Raw genomic sequence first — 13,717 nt, 5'->3', positions numbered from 1 at the left:
GAGGAGAAGGTACTTAGATTCATGCTTACTTCTCCTTTATTCCATCATGGAGCTGATCTGTGCAGTATTATATTGCTTTCGATTAGTATCAGACACCTCGTTGTTGTTAACATGTTTATCTTTCCAAGGAGAAGGGAAGGGAGGGGGAATTAGAGACGTAAATGTGAGTACTACCCAAGGTGATATTAGAGTAAGTGGCAGAACTGTACTTTGGAGCGACAGATTTACCCCTTAATAGGCACAATGGATTTCTTTGCACCAAAATGAGGGGCTCTGAACCCACCTAAGTCAAATAACTGCAAGATTTTCACCTAAATCCAGACTGGGCCTGGTTCAAAGGGACAAAGACCTTGTAATTCTTTAGAAACTGAGAAAATCACATCCGTGTGATGATGCATTCATTTTTTTATTCAACCAGCTGCCACATTCCTTCTCTGTGGATGCCTGCTTGGTTTCAAGGTCTGGTTTTTTTTTCTTCGCTTCTCTTCCCCCAGTTTAAATCTGTATTCGAGACAGTAAAGCTGAAGTGAATGAGACTCACATAAAAAACATGTGTGTTCAGAATGTGTTTGGAAAGAAAGGCCAAGAAAACTGTCTTGTAGCACATAACAGGGTGTCTTTTGCTTTTGATTTACAGCGGCTGCAGGGGAAATGGAATAATCTAATGGTCTGAATATGGGAGATCTTACATTTGTTCACTGCAGTGTTACCCTGGTCAGACTCTGAAACAGTGCTTAGCAGTGGAAGTCTCAGGGTATCAATATGAAATACTGAAGTCCAATTATACTTCTGCTTGTACACTTTCCCCTCTCTGCTCATTTCAGCTTCTGCTCTGAAATAATAACTTAGGACAGTGCAAAGCTGAATTTCAGCAGTGAATTATATCCCTGGCCTCTAAATTTAATTGCATGATACTGCAACTAACCCACTATCCATCTTGGTCCCTTGAATTCTTTTTGCCTCTTTTCCTCTGTTTCTATACCATTCATTCAAGACCTTTAAAAAGTGCAAAATAGGTGCCCAGGAAGAAGGCGAATTGTGAAACAAACATTTAAACTTCTTACCCACCGCCAATTCCTGAAGGTCTTTCACTGAAAAGTCGGGGATAGAGGTGACCAGCGTTGGGGTCAGGATGAAGTGCTGCAGGCTCTGGCTGCTTTCTTGCAGTGCTGCTAGTGCTGGTTACCTGAAAGAGGGGTCAGGAGAACCCTTTGCAAGCACCAGTTTGGATACGATCCAGCCGGCCAGATGCTTTACAGGATGTCCGTTTTCCCCCCGTAGTGCCAAACGAAAGGTGACTGCTGGGAACAGAGCCAGGGTAGATGACAGATTAGTGCTCTGATTCAGCATGGCAAATCTGGTGTTCCTAACACCTCTGTTTTAATCAGCTGAAGATTTCACAGCAAGATGTTGATGCATGAGCAAACTTTTAATGACAAAAGCAAAAAGTAAGGTATTCTTCTGCAATTATCATAAATACAATATGGTAACATTTTTAGGAGAGTTGCTCATGTTCATTTCAAAATCATCTTGAGGCCATTTTATGGGGTGGGAAATAAGCTGTAACATGAAAAAGAGTAAAATATTCATTAAAGCTGTAATGATTTATATCATAACATTATGAGGTAGCACACTACCTCAGTACAGTTCCTCCACGAATGTTTTTCTAATTTCCATAAGTAATTGACCTCTCATTAGCAACTCATTAGAAAAATTGAGGTGATGTGACAAACGCAAACCCACTGCGACAGAGACTCCGCATGTGAATAAATTATTGAAAACACTAATGAATTCAAAATGAAGGACCACAAGAACCTTGCTTTCTCTGACTGGAAAAGTATTTCGTTTACATCTGTAAAGTGAAACACTTTTCTCTGAATATATATAGCTGCACACTCAACAGTCCTTAAATCCATACTTTGACTCATGGCTGATTTTCAAACACAGTGAACATTCACTTCTTCTTCTTGCAAGTAACTGCATAGGAATAAGAATTAGCCAAATAATTCAGACACATATGTAAGACCCTGGTGTGACTATAGACACCAAAGTTGGAAAAACTGAGTACAAATTTTGGCACGTGGACTAAGTACATGGCTTAATTTTTGAAGGAACTAAACATCAACTGATGCTTCTCAGTGACTCCAGCCTAGATGCGGATACTTACCAGAAAAGGCATAGTGCTGAATTCTTGTCCATAAGCAGTTGTTTCGGAAGGGAGGTGTCTGCCTTGTCCTTTTTATAGCCACTGTTAACCAACGCATGAATGTTAACAAGCTCAAATAATAGATTTTGCACATATTGAAGTGTTAACTTTAATAACCTTATATATCTGTCTTTTTGGGGGTCAATAAATCAATTTCGAGTTAGTTCTTCGTCACTGCAATATTGTGAAAAGTAAGGCTGATATTTAACGTAAAATTTTATGAGTCCTGGATGCTTCTGGACAAACCCAGAAAAAAAACCCATTTCTTTTTTTAGTATGTCCCTTAAAGTCCCGATGCCTATCTGAAACTTATTTGAAAGTAACTGGATTTATGGGTTCCAAGTTAGCGTTTCATTACAAAGCTACAGGAGGATGAGAAGGGAAAAAAATCCCTGTCTGAAAGTCTTGTACAACAGAGAAGAGATGAACTGATGAACCTCCCTGGCCTTTTGCAATACCAGCTAAGAAACTGCAGGATCTAAAAGGAGGATAAAAGCAATGGAGTTATAATGTAAAACAATTGGAAAAGCTACTGGCTTAGGGCTGCCCTGGGAAAAAGGCCAGTGAGAATCTCACTTTTCCTCATTTGGGAAGTGTATCTGTTATCTGGTTACCCTTCTCACAAGTTGTTTTTTTAATTTTCTTCCTGAATTCTCCTGCAATGGTCCATTGCATAGCACTGTTTTAATATAGGTGAATATCTGTTTTGTTTTGCCAGCTAAACTGTGGAAGAAAGGAAGCACAGAAGTGATCATGAGGATTTTCCTATTATGGAAGAAAAATGTATTTTTAAAAGCTTGCTCAGAAAGATCAAACTGCTTAGCTTTCCATGACATTTAAAAATAAAAGTTGAAAAGGTGATAGATAAACAGTGAAGTTTCATGGTATATCGATTGCATCATGCCAAGTGAATAGTTTTGTGACATCATTGCTCCTGTGTCTTTTTTTCTGCATGGTTGCAGAAACCATGGTTGCATGGTTAAGCCCTGATGTTTTCAGTTCAAATTTAGAGTAGAATCTGCTCTCTAATGGCTTTTAGCACCAGAGAGCACCTCTTCCTAGAGCCACGACTGAACTGAGTTGCAGGGCTAGTTAGGAAACCAAACACAGTATAAAACCAGAAAGCTGAGACTATATTATCCAAACATCCGTCTTACGTTCAACATCTCCTCTAGGATTTTCAGGACTGTGATAGAAACAAAGCTTTTAAAGTCCTGGACAACCATTAGATTGGTGTAAGCCATCATAACCAAGTTTATCACCAAGTCTCTTTGCATAGCGCTATGTGCTCTTCATTAGAGCCCACCCTTTCCCACGCAGTTTCGCACTCCTACACTGCCCTACCAGGATGACTCACGGGCAGAGTTTCTTTAGGATTTAGGAATACGTTTGGATTTCAGCCAGTTGTGGAAAATACACATACTTCCTCTTATACCCACGCACATACTCAATATATTTCTTTACATATGGGATCTGAATCAGTAATACTAAAAGCCTGAAGTTGAAGGAAGAACAAGATGCATTTATAACCATGTTGCTTGATAAGGTATTTTTAATCATTTATTTAATCATTTTGTGAGAGTGAAATACCTGATGCATTGCAAGGTGGAAATACACTCAAAAAGAAGCAATTCTCCTTATGTAGGTCGACTTTAAAAAAGTCATAGTGCTAGGTACAAAATTAATAATTTAACTGAAGTAATAAAAACCACTTCCCCTCCTTCCCTCGAAATGGAAGAAAGAAACTCACCTCTGGCAAATATGTGTTCTTGCAAGACTTTGAGGGTACACCTGGACTGCCCGTTAGTGGGCCCTAAGGTTACCCTAAGAGTAGTTACGTCTTGCTTCTTTATGCTGAAAGCAGCTAATGGGAAAATCAGAGTGTTACGATTATGAGTCCAAACACAATTTCCAAACCTGCAATATCATATCAGTATCCCATGGGGCTAGCAAAACTGTAGGTATTCAGGAACCCACCAAAATAGCTGGGAAGGGCATCCTTGATGACACCAACAAACGAAAACAGCTAGTTTTTTGTTGCAGCATGCTTTTGGTTGTTATATGCTAAATGGTTTAATACCACCTTAATCCCAGCTTGCCATGTGAAGAATGACCCTGTCAATTTGATACAGAAGTAGAATATTGAGAAGTAGAACATTTTGTCTAATAGAGAAGAGCTGACAAAGACAGACTGAATAATGCTTAATTGGATAAAACTGACTTGATTGTGAATTCCAAACAAAATAAAAATATTGCACTAAGTTTTACAGGGTTTGTTTTCTGACTTTTTTTCTGTCTATGTGTGTTGGGCTTTGCTTGTGTCATCAATATTTCAGTTTAGAAGCAGCATTATTTTCTTTATTGATAAAAGCCAAAGGCTAAATATTACGAGACGTTTGGCAATGCTGATATAAATGGGAACTCTCAGTTGTGTGCAGTCCAGTTATTGTTGTTTTTATTAGCAATCCTTATAAGGGCACATTCTGTCTTCCTTCTCACTGCCATAATGTGGAAATGGGGAAAATGGGAAAAGGCCTGTTGCATTTAGCTAACTGGAAGACAGTTTTAACTGAACGTATCTCTGTCCTGCAACTAGCCACAAGCATAACGTAAATATGTTTGAGCACAGTGGCAGGGTGTCTCAGCAATGTGGCTTTTTGCATCTTTGCCCATCGGTGGCTCTTCTCCTGGCTATGGGGATGGAGCAGACTAATCTTCATTGAAGCAGCCTCAATGAACAAAATTTGATGTAGGAACTACCATCCCTTATTTCTCCAGCTGCTTAAAATAGCTCTCCAGTTCAAGTATATGAACCACAACCCCGCTGAGTTCCTGCAATATGTATTGTCATATCTACTCAGGGCAAGGCTTGTGTGTGAGGACACTATAGGGAAATTCTTTGAGAAAATTATTTTCTTAGAATTTTCAGTAGCCACTGTAAAAAGTCTGAACTTTTATCTGTGTTATTTTTATTCCTGCTCTGCTTTATAAACAAACATGACACTTTATTCTACAAAGTGATTTCTTTCTGAGTTATAGAACCACAGAAAAAGCATATAAAACCCACAAACCTTATTATTTTTGGATTCTTGAAACTCAAAATTGATTTAAACCAAGTTCAGCCAGCAATATTTCCTCCCCGTCTGAGAACTATATCCTGAGTTTCAGAGTAAAGTAAATTTTTATAGGCATTTTGTAATTATAAACCCTTGAGAAACGGATTTTGTAACGGGGACACTGGCACAAAGCTTCACTGTAGTTACTCTGCCGAGCGCTGATGCGAAGAGTCTGAAAATCCATTCTCCCAAGAAGGAGCTTATTAAAAGACTGCAGTAGTTTTAATGACATTTCTTGTGACATCAAAATTATTTCAACTGGAATCACAGAGCATCTCTGCTTGTGCATTTTTGAAGGTCCAAGGAGAAAATACTGCTGCAGCCTCACAGCTATGAGCAGTGACTGAGGGAAGCAATCCAGAGAGAAAAATCTGCACTGGTACTTGTATCTTCTTATGATGGGAGATGTAAATTAATCTGTTTAATTAGAGCAGCATATAATAATCATCACCAGGAAGGCAGGAGAAGTGTTTGGAAATACCATACAGGTTTTGCAAATGATATGGGTTCAGCTTTTCCTCCTAAATTGATGAATAATAGCTGAAATGTCAGCGATAACTGAACTCAAGATGAGGAGGTTTGGCTCACGTCAGATGTATTTGGTGACTTATGTTCTTATTCAGTTCTCTAGAGATCCTGGATTGATTTTCTTGCAATATTTCAAGCCAAATGAGTATTTTCAAGCAATATCCATTTCTGATTGGACTGATCTTTGTACTATTTATCTCGTGTCATTTGTACACATGGATGCAAATTAATTGATGGCAAGGTGCTTGGCCCAGATATATCGCACCGTAAGAGATTAAGTCCTGCTCACTTGATCAGCCTTAAATTACACTTCTCAGCTATACAGGTATGCAGATACTTTACAAAGACGGATAAACAGCTTTATCGTCATTTTAGAGGTGTTCAAAGACAACAGTTACCCCCAAAGCACGCACCAGCTCAGAGGCAGTGGTCTGAACTGCAGCCTTCCTCCACCATAATGTATAGCCTCATCCTACATCCACTGAAGCCAACAGCAAAATTTTCACCTACGTCAAAGCAGAATATCCAGCCTCTGGCAGCAAGTTTGCTTGGCTTTCTTCTGATCTCCCTGGGTTTACTCACAGGAGGAAGGGGCTAAAATCTTACACGGTCTCAAATGAGATGTATAAGACAAGTGGTGGCAACAGCATACAGGGAAGGGAGGAGAGTTTGGTAAAGCAGACAGACTGTTGCAGGCTGTTGAATGTGAAATGGCACAGTTTGTATTACAGCCCTTGATTTTTTAGGGATTTTTGGCATTGGTTATTTAATCAGTCAGACAATGATGTGGGAAATGGAAAACCACAGAAAACTCAACCTCTCCCGCAGGGCGTGTGGATAGACAAAAATAGCTGCACGAATTGAATAGTGGGGCTGGGGAAGTTTTCCAAAGTTTTTCAGAATCTCTGAGGAATTTTTGGCCCATATTCTGAGAGAAAAATCATGTTAGTCTCCCTTTCTCTGTGCCAGTTCACTCATACATGCACAGCTAACACAGGCGCCTGGGACTGAACCCAGCTCCTGAAGTCAATGACGAAGCTCCTACTAGGTTCAGTGGAGGCAGGATTCATCCCTTTGTAAGACAATCATATTTATATTCAATACCCTGCAACTTAAAGTGAGGATTAGCAGAATTAAACTCTCCTAATTTGTATATCTCAGACTGCCAAACTGCAATTAACTTTTGTGCGTTTGAATTAACAGGGAAAATTATTAACCACCCTTCCCTCATGCAATTATCATTTTACACTTTTGGAAAATTTCTCCTAAATATGAAAAGTAGCCCGTACCCCTGTGAACCTATCCCTCTTAATATCCTTTAGTTATTAGAGCAGGAAACAATTTTTCACCCCATTGCTTCCGTATGCAAGTGATGCTTGCCCAACACCACTGCTGTGCTGTGCACTGCGCCGATTCGCTTTGCTTTGTATTGGCCTAAGGCTGGCCGCTTTGCACAGGGGGACGGGACTCAAAGCTTTAAATTCACCCAAGGATAACACCTATGTGTGTAGCGCTTGGGAAATATTACAACTAGCTGCTATTTTGTGCTCTTCTTAACCATGCAACGTGCAGGCTCAAAGTTCTCCCCTTTCCTTCTCCCGTGCCAATCTGAGGGGGACATTCCAGTTTTCCCTGAGCACAGAGCTACAGGTTGGTATGGCAGAATAAAGGCAGCATAAAGCAATCAGGGTTTCCGCTTTATTTTCTGCTCTTCTCTTGCATGTGCTGGCCAGACTCTGCCCTTGCATAGGGCTAGCGAGGGTCCAGTCGGTGCCGAAAGCTTGCAGAGCATCTGTTTTCCCATGGCAATGTGTTGTAACACACCCTCTCCACTGTATGAAGAGTGATGGTCATTTTTTCTTAAAACTTTAGTTTCCTGGGAAAAGTACAATCTTAAGCTTTTTTTTTTTTCATTGGGGGTGGGAGGAGATATGTAAGAACAGACAGCTTTTGATTTATGTATCACCCTTTTATAATAAATACGTTTGTAACAACATAATGAAATTGTTGAACAAAAGTTCTTTTCCAGAAGAATAATCTTTAACGGATGCAAAGTGCCTCACTGGGATTTTGTCAGGTCTTAATTTCAGTTTGAATAAATAGTGTGAGACACCAGGCTGGGGAAGATAAAGGTGAATTTCATCTGCTTCCAGCTTGTCATAATGGAAATAATAACTACTTTAGCCAAAAACAAGTTTCCAATTAGTTTCTCTAAAATAATATTATCCCCTTTTTTTTTATAGATAATGCAGCTCATTTGGAACCTAATTTTGATAATATATAAACATTTCTAAAACAGCTATTCCCACCAAAAGAATGACAAGTACAGACTTTGGCAGCACATGTTGGGAGCCTGTCTGTACTGAAAAGCAGTCTTTGCTTTTCTTGAACTGAATCTTGAACAATGAAAAATAGAAAAATAATTTAAAATCTTCGTTAGGATGAAGACATCTTTCCTGAAAGACTTTATTTTAAATGGCTAGATAATGATCATTAAACAAGACATTCTGAAATTATAAAATCCATTTCTTCTGGAAAACAGATAGCCTTTTTTTTTTTTTATTTTAAGAAAAATTAGTGTGCTTTATGGGGGGCTTCAAGACACAGGAAAAGTGAAATAGTGCTGGCTCTTAAATGCAGCTGAAATTGGCTGATTTATATATCACATTAAATTCAGAAACCAAGACTAATGTGGTTTAGAAATAAATAATCTCAAGACTAGGTTAATGTGTTTGAAGGGATCCTTTGAAAGGATGTAACAAGACTATATTCTGTTCAGTCCCACCCAGTGATCTCTTCTATGACAATTGTCATCTAATATGCCTGTACAGTGTAAAAGAATGGACTTTTGCTATTTAGGAAGATGCTTTTTTACACAAAAAGCCAAGCTCTAGTATCCTATACAATATACTATACTCACTGAAATAATGTTCATCCAATGGCACAATTTGTTTCAGGTCCGATCTGGCACTCTCTCCAAGCCCCCCTGGAGCCTCCAGCTGGTAAGTTAGCTGGTCAGACACGTCCCTGCAAAGGCCACGTTGGTGCTGAGCAAAGCTCCCGGGTTTGTCCTGGATCTTACCTGGCTGGACATTTTCCCCCAAACATCCTCTGCCTCTGACCTGCTGCCCCTGCACTGCGACTGCACTTCATTGGAGCAAAGCTCAACAGTAAGACAAGTTTTGAAAAACCCTGAAAAGAACAGCAGTTTGGTCAAAAGCACAGCAGCTGTGGGGCTCACCAAGGGCTTTCAGCTGCTTAAAGCCATGGGGCCTGAGGCACATGCCATGGCATTAGCTATTTAAATGAGCATAGCATTACTTTGTTAGCTGTTCTGACTAATGCAAAGTCAGTGTGGTCGTTTCTGCCCCCACAGTGGTTAATAATGGCAACAGCACTTACGGTATCACGAGCATGGCTTGAGCTCTGACCCTATGTCAAGGAAGCCAAGATGTGTGGCCCTGTTGCTTTATCCATCCCTGCCTAAGCAAAGAAAAAAGGGATAATATTACACAGGATGTCAAAGACTCAGTGCAGCAAGACAGCATGAAGTGAAACATGTTAAAACCCACACATTTAATTTAAAAACTATATTTCATACTGTAAAAACCTCTCATCATCACACGTACATGCGTGTGCAAAACTATGGGGGAACAAATCTTTCTGGGAGACACTGATAGTTCCAGTGATGTTTTTCTAAATTTTGACATTTTACAGTGTACTCTAGCTGTAATTATGGAGCTACATGTAGAGAATAATGGCAAATTATCTCATGATGAAAGACTGGACAAATAGCTGGTATCTATTTTTTATGAATGTGGATCATGTTGGCTGTCATACTGGCTTGGATGTGGGGTCCTTCTAATCCAGTATGTTGTCTCTGCCAGCAGCCAACATGAAATACTGCAGATGAAAGTGTAAAGATCATGCAGGAAGCAATTGTAAAATAATTCACCCTTCACACTAGGTCTCAGCCTTCCTTTTTTTTTGAAAATTCTTGTTACCCAAGTTTTAGACGAATAAATGATTACAGCAAGTAAACCCCAGGCTTCTGGTGTGACATGGTGTTAACAAGAGACTCTTTCAACTTTTGTGATGATAGAAAAAAAGTCTGTCATAAACTGCCACAAAAGAGCTGCTTGTCAACAACCAGGCTGGCGTTTGCCCGTAAAACCATTCAAACAAATCTGAAATAAAACATTTGCAAACATCATGTGCTGTTTGCAGATGTAGATCTCTGAAAAAAACCTCACCACCACACAAATTACAATAAATAATTAGACCAGCGCAGGTGGTTTTTCAGGAGAAGAGAATAAGAAAACAATAGCAGAGCAGGGCAGAAGTTGGAAGCAGCAGTTACTCTTTGTATAACGTGCAAAGTGTACCAGTTAACCTAGAGCAAAAGACACATTTGCATTTGCTTCATCCTCTGTTGTAAAAGGACAAGATATTATACGTGTGATTTACAGAAGTATGGTTTTACACAAATGAAAATACAGCACTAATTTGGCAAACCTAAGCATGATAAATTTTGCAATAAAGAAGAAAAGGTGGAGAAGACCATACTTACAGTGCATAAGATTTTGTGAAACCTCCTCTGCAATGCCCAATCATTCATAGTTAAGCCAGACGTTGACCTTATTGTAGCTGTTTGGATTTTTACTACCTGAGTAAATGGACATTATAAGGGAATTATATAATGCAGTTAGCAGAAGCTGATGTAAAGTGGTGTTGCAAGGGACATGCAGGAGGACTGTATGGAGGCTTTTGACACCTAATCAGCTCTTTAATCACAGACCTGAACTTCTTCCCTGGAAATACAATGGGACCAAACTCAGCAAGAGCAGCAGCATTCCTCAGATGGGATTAGCTCATAGGTGTGGTATGTTGAAATCTCACCTTGCCCAGCAGAAAAAGAAGGTATTTTTTTACAGACCTGTGTATTGCTTAGTGGAAGGTAAAAGGAATCCTTTACTCGAGAGCTGGAGTATGAAGTTTATATTCCATGAAAACTGTCTCATGAAACTGTGCATTAAATGGGTTCTTAGAAATGTGCAGCCCAATAAATAAAACTGGTAATTCTACCCATACAATAAGGAAACGAGTCAGTGACGGTGTGAAAAACTAAACGAATGACAGGGAAGCTTCATCACGGATATGCTGAGGGTCTTCCCCACTTTGAGCAGGAAGGGGACCTGTCATTTTGTCAAGCTTGCAAGTGGAAGTCGTTGGCTGGAGAAACAGTAAAACTTACGCTTGATGAAATGGAAACTTAAAACCAGCATAAACAGAGCCACTCAAAAATAATGAAATGAAGTTTTAAAAGGCTTTATTGCATTCCAGGTTCAGCACCAGCAGCTGAATTTACATACCGCAGAAAAGCAGCCACAGAGGTGGAAACTAAGAAAATGGTGTTAGAGATGGGAGTGCAGAGCCAAAGGGTTCCCAGGAGAGTGATAGCAAATTCAGAGTTGCTGAATGTTTCAGGATAATCCTTGAGGACTTCGAGTTTCTCTCAGTCCCTTCCATGCAGAAAGAAAAGAGTTAATAAATATTGTTAGTGCTTGGGGAATTGTTCGCAAGGGATCTTTTGGAAGAGTAATCTTCGTATTTAGAAATATTTTCTCATTATGGGTAATAGGATGATGAACTGAGAAATGATCTCAGCCACTTATGATTCTAAAAGCCCCTAGCCTGAATAATCTATGCTGATTTAGAGATAATAGCATCAACGACATAACTCCTTTAGCACAATGTCCATTTACTTGGTCTGAAGACTTTTACTATCCTGCACCTATTTTATAGACACTTATAAAAAGTTGATAATGATATAAAAAGAATAACATAATAAAAAAAAATGACAAGTGTGCAGTGAGAACTACTCTGTCCAGGACTGTACTACAGACATATCAAGCCTGCTCCTAATGAAGTGCAATACAAATGCTAAGAGAGAGAAAAAAACAGAGAGCACTCCCATTGTGGTGGGTTGACCCTGGCTGGGTGCCAGGCACCCACCAAAGCCGCTCTATCACTCCCCTCCTCAGCTGGACAGGGGAGAGAAAATATAACGAAAGGCTCGTGGGTGGAGATAAGGACAGGGAGATCACTCAGCAATTACTGTCACGGGCAAAACAGACTCCACTTGGGGAAATTAGCTTAATTTATGAACAATCAAATCAGAGTAGGATAATGAGAAATAAAAACTAAATCTTAAACCACCTTCCCCCCACCCCTCCCTTCTTCCTGGGCTTAACTTTACTCCCGAATTCTCCACCTCCTCCTCCCCAGTGGCGCAGGGGGACGGGGAATGGGAGTTGCGGTCAGTTCATCACACGTTGTTTCTGCCGCTCCTTCCTCCTCAGGGGGAGGACTCCTCACACTCTTCCCCTGCTCCAGCGTGGGGTCCCTCCCATGGGGGTCAGTCCTTCACGAACTTCTCCAACGTGAGTCCTTCCCATGGGCTACAGTTCTTCACAAACTGCTGCAGCGTGGGTCCCTTCCACGGGGTGCAGTCCTTCAGGAACAGACTGCTCCAGCGTGGGTCCCCTGCGGGGTCACAAGCCCTGCCAGCAAACCTGCTCCAGCGTGGGCCCCTGTCTCCATGGGTCCACAGGTCCTGCCAGGAGCCTGCTCCAGCACGGGCTTCCCACGGGATCACAGCCTCCTTCGGGCATCCCCCTGCTCCGGCGTGGGGTCCTCCATGGGCTGCAGGTGGAGATCTGCTCCACCGTGGACCTCCATGGGCTGCAGGGGGACAGCCTGCCTCACCATGGTCTTCCCCACGGGCTGCAGGGGAATCTCTGCTCCGGCACCTGGAGCACCTCCTGCCCCTCCTTCTTCACTGACCTTGGTGTCTGCAGAGTTGTTTCTCTCACATATTCTCACTCCTCTCTCTGGCTGCAATTGCTGCTGCCCAGTAACTTTTCTTTCCTTTTTTAAACATGTTACCACAGAGGCACTACCACCGTCGCTGATGGGCTCGGCCTTGGCCAGCGGCGGGTCCATCTTGGAGCTGGCTGGCATTGGCTCCATCGGACATAGGGGAAGCTTCTAGCAGCTTCTCACAGAAGCCACCCCTGTAGCCCCCCCGCTACCAAAACCTTGCCACACAAACCCAATACACCCATTCTGCACTCATTAAAGTAAAACAAACTGACAGAGAGGATGGTTTTGTGTGCAAAACGCTGCAGCAGCACTTAGAAGATGAGAGTTGCACACTCCCTGTGCCAACGAGAGTGCTTGCTGCTTCACTGCTGGGTTTCTCTTTAGCAAGGAAGCAATGCTAAGCCTTGATTTCACTGCTGCACCTGCTTAGACTCTACGCTTTTGGAGGCAGAAGTCATCTTTTATCACATCTCTGTGCAGGGTCCAGAAGAACTGCATCTCTGCTGTGGGCTCTACATTCTCCTACAACACACGTGCTAGCACACTAGCAGAGGCAGCTGTCCCTAATTGCTCAGGATCACAGCCAACAGTTTCCCCATTTTGCTTCCAAGTCCTCATGACTGGAACATCTTATTTTCAGCGAAAGTGTTTTCCCACGCATGGGACAACAAATGTCAGGCTGACCTGAGGAGCACTCTTTTCCTACATTTCCCTTGGGTTCTCTCCTCTTCAAAAGGTGATGATGAGCTCTTTCAAATGCCAATTAAATCATCATAAATCATCTTTCACTTTTTTTTCACATCATAGAGATTGTGCTTCCATGTGTCCCATTGATTTTAGGCTGTTTTTGTATCTCCTGAGATGATCACTGCAAGGGTTACTCATAAACTGTGTCATCCTGGGTGACTTGGGTTCAGGCATATGGACGATGGAGTCAACACTTGCGGCATTGCAGTAACAAAGGACAAGTGTTTGACAAGTG

At 41.2% G+C, this 13,717-nt stretch overlaps 1 long non-coding RNA gene across 2 annotated transcripts; it reads right to left on the bottom strand.

Moving 5' to 3' along the window:
- Positions 1-1,074: 1,074 nt before the first annotated feature.
- On the bottom strand, positions 1,075-8,833 carry LOC127021339 (uncharacterized). 2 transcript variants are annotated; one of them, XR_007767193.1, is made up of 3 exons: positions 8,771-8,833; positions 2,168-2,248; positions 1,075-1,301 (listed from the first exon to the last, which is right to left on the bottom strand). It is a non-coding gene; the product is annotated as an uncharacterized LOC127021339 (long non-coding RNA). The 2 variants fall into 2 exon arrangements; XR_007767194.1 differs by lacking the exon at positions 8,771-8,833 and adding an exon at positions 3,957-4,007.
- Positions 8,834-13,717: the final 4,884 nt, after the last annotated feature.

Source organism: Gymnogyps californianus, chromosome 12 (assembly GCF_018139145.2).
Source record: "Gymnogyps californianus isolate 813 chromosome 12, ASM1813914v2, whole genome shotgun sequence".
NCBI classification, from domain to species: Eukaryota; Metazoa; Chordata; class Aves; order Accipitriformes; family Cathartidae; genus Gymnogyps; species Gymnogyps californianus.
This window is presented reverse-complemented; position numbering and strand designations above follow the sequence as displayed.